This window comes from Mytilus californianus, unplaced genomic scaffold (genome assembly GCF_021869535.1).
Source record: "Mytilus californianus isolate M0D057914Y unplaced genomic scaffold, xbMytCali1.0.p SCAF_7, whole genome shotgun sequence".
NCBI classification, from domain to species: Eukaryota; Metazoa; Mollusca; class Bivalvia; order Mytilida; family Mytilidae; genus Mytilus; species Mytilus californianus.
The window spans coordinates 115,048,301-115,056,368 of record NW_026262723.1 but is presented as its reverse complement, the minus strand read 5'-3'; positions in this window follow the sequence as shown (position 1 = coordinate 115,056,368).

Genomic DNA, 8,068 nt, shown 5'->3' with positions numbered 1-8,068 from the left:
TCTAATTGAATCATCAGTTGAAATCTACTCACCTGCAGAAAGTTGATGAGCCAAGGTTATGTCAAAGAACGTATCGTCCTTTTTCTAAAAAGTTCATTGGAAGATACCAAGACCTTGTTGATAAATGTTCCGTATCAACTTCACTAATAATACATGATGGTCTTGAAGTATAGATTATAGGTACTGACGTTTTCTATCATCTTAATAGCGTGTTAAAATTCCCCCTTTTTTGTCCTTGTATATTTTTAACCTTTACTGTTTAGTCCATTTTTGAGTATATACTTATGGCGTGGCTCGGTACTTATATATCCCGCAATTGTGTTATTGTTCTATATGTAATCTGTCTATATGCCATTTTGTGTTTCTTTGTTGAAACATATATTTGTTTTTATCGTAATTAAGATTATATTACAAACCAAATATGACAGTTGTTTTCCATTCGTTGGATGTGTTTGAGCTTCTGATTTGGCCATTTTGTAGAGGACTTTCCGTTTCCATTGGCGTTCGGTGTTTTTGTTGTTTTGTTTTTTACCTGTTAAATTACATAGAAAATAATAGTGCATTGACTTGACATATCAACGATATAAGGATGAGGCTTAGAAACGGGGAAATGCGAGGCTCTGTCGAGCTTTTTCCCCGTTTCGGGCCGAATCCTTATATCGTTGATATGTCAAGTCAATGCACTATTATTGTCTTTATACTGCAATCTAGAAAAAAACATTTTCAATTGTTGTTTAATGTGTTAATGATATTTTTGTGATTTAAATATTGGGAAAAAATCCCCCTTTAAGAAAGCCTCATATCAGGCGGAGAAATATACAACACAATGAAATGTACATTATCTGTTGAAACCCGCAATCAATGGTGAACGAATTCGTTTGAGTATGGACTAAAATATCAACAATAAGCATGAAACATAGTGATTTATAGGTTTCAAACCAAATAAAAATTTACAAATGAAATATGTTTTTCCAGAAATTGTAAAAGAAATAAGTTTGAGTCATTCCACGCATCGTTGTATACATTGGAAATAAGAACAGGTTGAAGAGGTCGTATGAAAAATTAAATATAGTTTCGGCAACATTTATTTAAATATTCATGAGGAAAAGTGATATCGGGTCAGTGACTGTATGTAGTAGAGAATTGATAAGAAGTAGTGGATTCGTAAACGATAATCAACGAGCGACTTTAGTCGCAAGTTGATTATCGTTTCCGAATCCACTACTTCTTATCAATTCTCTAGCTTAACCCATTTCTATTAAAACGACTGCCTGTTTTACGTTTTGACAATGAATCAACGATATTTCATAAAAATAGTTTAGTATTTTGTCTTTTTTATTCTATAATAGCTGGAAATGATTATATCCACACGGTTCGCATCTATAATTAGACATTTGACAAGTTAACATAAGTTTAAGATAACTTAAATGGGGTGTTAGCTCCCCTTTTTAACACCAGATTTTAGTTTTGTATATACATATTTCATTTAATGTTTAATCATTACAAATTATTTATATTGAATAGATTTTGGTATATTTAATTTATTCAAAAAGACATATATTAATATACAGAATGTATTTATCTTGTTTTGAAAAGTTAAAAAAATTTAATTACCAAAATTTAGAACCTTCAAAATTTATATATATAATATATTATAATATATGTGCTTACGATTTAAATTGAACAATTATATTCAAATCTGTTTAAGCTGTTTCCGTTTCATTAAGTTACGATTATTTTAACGTTATTACATTTGGCATATATCGTTCACCGGTAAATAAACTAGTTTTATCTGAGGTACGCATTCTGAATCCCCATCAGAATTGCTCTTGCTACGGATGTACAATGAATAATTATCTTGATTTCATAAACTTACCATCAAGCTGTTCGTAGCTGTGATCGTCTAGTCGTTGGTAACGAATGTCATAACGGTGATATTAACAGTGCAAAGTTCGAACCTTGTATCCGGAATGAAATTTTTTCATTGTAATTTTTTTATCGATAAAAATAGTTTTAATCTTAGAGGTATTATATACTTCATTTTCATTTAAAGGCGATGATTTTGTTTCTGGTTTTACAGTCAAAGAAGTAGTTTAACGGTCGTAGCTTATATATCACACTTTACTCAAATTAGAGTCCGTTCAATGTTGAAGGGATATAAATAAATTTGAAAAGAACATGAACAAATCCAGACATAGTATATATATTTTATTAGATAACAAAAGCGAATTATCTCTGAGATAGAAATACAGTTGATTGACATGTATTGACAGTTGTGCGCTTTAAGAGTGATATTTAAATAATGATTTATGTGAGCACTCGTGGTATAGTGGTATCATGCATAGACTGAAGACTCTACTGATTATGAAGAAAATACGCGCGAGTTCGAACCCTTCATATGCCACTCGTTTTTGAGAGGATAAAAAATCGTAAGTTAAAAGTTTAAAGTTATAAAATAAGTTATCTTAAGGATGTTCGCTCCTCTTGTTTTTGAATTTTTGCCAGATATTCGGAATCCTCCGGTTTTATCAATGTAGTGCCATTAAAAAATTTTGCCCACTAACCCCTACTTTTCTTTTCATAATTTGATTAAATATAGTTTAAAATGCCATCTTTGAAAATCTTATTAAATCCTTGTTATTTTTTTATACTTTTAGATAGAAAAAAGGTGCCAATGTTAAATGTATGAAAAATCTAGAGAGAATCATTTCCTGCCAAATTTTCAATGGCTTATATCTCGAAAACAAGCACACGGACCCTTCATTTTTATCTGCTTTTTTAGTTCCTTTATTTATATACTATCAATTTATAACAGTTTTTTAAAAAGCTTATTATTTTGAAACAGAGTAGCGAACATCCTTAAGTTAACGAAGTGGTCGGTGGATTCTTGAAAAATAATCCACTGTAAGAACAATAGAATGACGTCAGAGAAATGGGTTAAATGACATAGAAATATACAGCCAATGCATTTTGACTGCTCTAATAGAACGACTGCAGTATAAATACTTGTAATATTCACTTCAAGATTGGTTTTCACACGGTAAACACGTATTTCTTTCATATACAATGTATTTGATTTCGAGTTGAAGCGTCAATCAACAATTTCGATTGATTTGAGAGAAAAAATCCCCCTGCATATCATGCTCTATATTCATCACCTATGAAATTGGTATTACTTAACTCACATCGAATCAGGTGCTATAGAAAAAGAGGCGGAAGATAACAAAGGGATATTCAAACTCTAAAGTCGAAAATAAACTGACAACGCCGTGGCAAAAAAAAAAGACCACAAGAGAAACATAGTATACAAAACACAACATAGAAAACTAAAGACTGAGGAACACGAATCCCACCAAAATCCGGGGACGATTTCAGGTGCTACGGATGGGTGGGCAGATCCTGTCCCACATGTGCCATCCGTTCGTATTGCTCATGTAAAAACCCGGTGATAAGCCTAATTCGGTAGGTCACATTAAAGAAAAAGAGAACTGGATTGTATCCCACTGCACATGTCACACTTCTAGCATTTGGCAATACAATAAAATTGAGAATGGAAATGGGGCATGTGTCAAAGAGACAACCCAACCAAAGAGCAGAAAAAACCCAAGGCCACCAATGGGTCTTCAACACAGCGAGAAAATCCCGCAAACCTACACCAAATCAGGTGCTCAAGAAGCGCAGTTTTATCAAGTGTTTCATGCCAAATCTGTGACATCAGGTAATAATTGCCTCACATGAAATCACGTGCTCTAGTGCTCTAGAAGGAAAATATATCTTGGTGTTCATGCTAGATCCGTGACACTGGGTAACTATAACTCACATCAAATCAAGTGCTCTAAAGAATGTTGATCTTGCTTTACATGTATCACCTGTGCTATTGGATATGCACAACTCACATCCAATCAGGTGCTCTAAAGGGTAAGTTTATTCTTCTTTACATGCCACACCTGTGGCATTGGGTAATATAAAACTTACATCCAATCAGGTGCTCTAGAATAGAATGTCACACATCTGACATTGGGTCTTACAAAATTCACATCAAATCTAGTGCTCTACACTACCAACAATTTGCCTAACGTTTACATGTACATTACAGGGGCGGATCCAGAACCTCGATGTCTGGGGGGGCACTATGAAACCAAAATTAAAGATTTGTTTAGATATGTATATATGCGAGTGTAGGTGGTGGTGGTGTCACGTATTAGGGATGATGGTGGTCGTGTGTGTGTGTGTGTGGGGGGGGGGGGGGTCGGGTCTTCATTTCTAATCTTTTAATGGCCTTCAACAATGAGAAAAACCAATACCGAAAGGTCGGCTATAAAAGGCCCCTACATGAAAATATGAAACAATTCAATTGAGAAAACCAAAGGCCTTATTCATCACAAAACAATTTACGAAAAACAAATATGACAGGCATGAACCAACGACAACCACTGAACTAAACAGGCTCCTGACTTGGGACAGGCACATAAAGAATGTGGCGGGGTTAAACATGTTTGTGAGCGTTCAACCTTCCCCTAACCTGGGACAGTGGTGTAACAGTATAACATAAAAACAAACTATAAAAATCAGTTGAAAAAGGCTTAACTCATCAGATAGTTTATCACACCCTTTAATCTGTTTTCTATATTTTTTGGACCCATTTTTTTCTAGTCTTTACTTTTTGACCATTATTCTCTAATATGTAAATCCCATTCATACCTTCATTCACGGTAAACCATTCATACCCTCATTCACGGTAACATATTCATACCCTCATACATGGTAATTGAAACAAGAAAAAATATACAGATATTACTGTACTATACGTAGGTTTTCTAAAAATACAATATCATGTTATTAATGATTATGTATAAGGCACAGACCATTCATGTTTTGTGGAGGGGGAAGGTTTTTTTTAAAGACAAATCGTTGGTTTCCATAAAAAAAAATAAGGGGAAAAGAAACACGACATTCAGTTTAAAAAAAATGCTGTATGCATTGAAAAAAAATCGTTTGTTGTTTAATAAAGTTTGAAAAAGACTGTTCTGAGAAAGACACATTCCCCAGAAACCGTATACAATGTGAGTGTTTGGTAATAAAGACATATTCATATTGATACTAACATTCTTGACACTAAACATCTTTTTTTACATATTCTTTTAAGAACGATTTCAGTTGGTAATTTCTTTCCTGATCAGAAATTTTCACTTGTTAATCGATCTTGATCCTGTAATATTGTATTAAAAACCAATAAATATATTCGTATACATTTCAATCAGCATGTACATGTAGTTTACATAAATGCTTTTGGATATAGACATTACACAAAGGTGTCAATATTTACCCACCCATCGATAAGTTGTCATAAATCACGCATGTTGAAGCTGGGGTTAATTAACGACCAATTTAGGAAGTCAAATCAAGCTGTGTCTTGATTTTCGATCTAGATATCTAGATAAGCAGATACAGTAGCAATAAAACTATGTTAGAAAAATTTTTGGTGACCCCGACTGGGGGGGCACGTGCCCCCTGTGCCCCCCCGGTAAATCCGCCACTGCATTAAATGCCGCTATATAAACAGTACTTTTAGGAAACATCACTAATCAGTACATTAAATGCCATTATATAAACAGTACTTTTATGAAACATCACTAATCAGTACATTAAATCCCGCTATATAAACAGTACTTTTAGGAAACATCACTAATCAGTACATTTCTTACCCATGTATTTTCAGTACATTAATTTATATATCATTTTTAGTAATGTTGAGAAAAAGTTGTTTTCAGTACTGAAAATTTCAGTCATTTTTCAGTACTGTAAATTTCAGTCATTTTTCAGTACTGAATATTTCAGTCATTTTTCAGTACTGTAAATTTCAGTCATATTTCAGTACTGAATACTTCAGTCATTTTTCAGTACTGTAAATTTCAGTCATTTTTCAGTACTGTAAATTTCAGTCATTTTTCAGTACTGAATATTTCAGTCATTTTTCAGTGCTGCATTTTCCCGTAATTTTTTCAGAACTGCAAAAGTCAGTCATTTTCAAGAACTGATACTGAGTTTCAGTACTTTAATATAGTTAATAAGATATAAATCGAAAGCATAAGGATGATTATGCAAATATGTTCATTGTGAGAGTTTGTCAGAAAAGAAGACATTGCTATCTATGACATCAAAACGGTAGATCAATAAAAGGTAACACAATCTTTTTTAGACTTGAAACTATTTTATTTGTATAATTACTTACGTTAAGTGATAATGGACAACTTGCTTTTCATTTAGAAACTATATACAAAGAAACATAAACTAAAAATGATTAAAGACATCATAGTGATCGCTAAATGATAGCAATCATAAAGTACGATAAAGCAAAGACCATAGAAGAGGGGCGAAATTAAGATACCAGAGAGACAATCAAAAGTATTCAGGTAAAACTCTATTTTGATTCGACATACTTGTCACCAGGAACATATATATTGACATATACTGTTCCCAGTTGTCACCAACTGGGACTATTATACTATTAGTATAATAGTCCCAGACACCAAGTAGATCTAAAAATAAACTGAGAACGCCTTAGCTAAAAAAGAAAAAGACAGACAAATTGGAATTTTTAATCCGAAAGTATACATGCTTCCTTTATTTTTGTGACATTTCGACATGTTGTCATTAAAAGAAGTTTCGTTGATGTGATTGTTATCAGTTACACAATACAAACCCCTCATCACTCTGTATGTCAAGATTTAGAATCCTGTAATTCAGTGTTTGTGTTATTGTATAAATATCATATTTTGTTTTTGTTTATACGTACATCAGGCCGTTAGTTTTTCTCGTTTAAATTGTTTTACATTTGTTATTGCGCGGCCTTAAAAGCTATCTATGCAGTATGGGTTTGCACATCGAAAAGTCTATACAGTCACTTTTGATTATTATCTTCTACGTCTTTTGGTCTCCAAGTGTTGTCTCATTGGCAATCATACCGCATCTTCTTATTTTTACATTAGTACAAATTCCGTGTTATGATGTCACAGAGTTGATCAGAATCGATAACATACATGATGGAACATTTGTAAATGATTTGAACAGCCTTACCGGTAATAAATAATAAAATTTCGAGGTATATTTTTGCCATGGTTGCTGTTTTAGCCCTGCATGTCAAGCGGTTTCAGAGAATATTTTCTGAAAGTTAATTGTCTATCAGGTTTTCTGTAGGTTTCAACTTAATTCTCATCTAAATTATTTACAACAGAAAGAACAGATATTTTAGCGTGCATAGATCTGAATTCTTACAGGTTTACATGCTGGAATTCTTTCTTTAACTGACCAAACCTTTCTCTGGTATTACATGGCCTTGATAATATTTCATAGTTTTTTGTGGCTTAAGACACAAATTTGTGTCTAATGTATAAATTATGAAAGTTAGTTAAATAGAAAAAAGTTTCAGAGTCGATGGACCATAACTGATGGGGCCGGCCAAATTATCTCCATGGAAGTACATGAGATGGGAGCTGCATACCACATATCATGGACATACCATTAGTGGTTCCACTTCAACTGACATTTCCTGTTTATAGCATACCTAAGTCTCAAATTTAATCTCTTGTCGAGGAGAGATAAAAACTTGTTTTTTTCTGTAATGATGTGCAATAGAGTTATAATGAATAAACATAAATTAAACAAACAGACACAGTTTTTTGGTAGTTTATATGCATGTGTATATACAATATCTTTCTACATATAAATTACGAATTATCAAAATCACCTTTGAGCATTACTCAAATCAGGTTAGGGCTATTACAGAAAAAAAATATGGGTGTTAGAATGCTTTAAATTATTTTTGTATGGGTTACAAAGTTCAAATTGTTTGCAAAGTTAAATGCAGTTGTGTTGGTGATGGCCATAGAAAAAAATAGGGAATGTGTTCATTGGACACAGATGATACCACTGCTTGCATATTATATAAAGGGACATAAGTATTGTGTATAAGTTTCATAAAATTTGGTTGAGATGACTTAAGTTGGAGAACAGAAACAAAAACATTTGTATAGAGGCATAACTCTACAAAAAAAATTGGTACACTCCC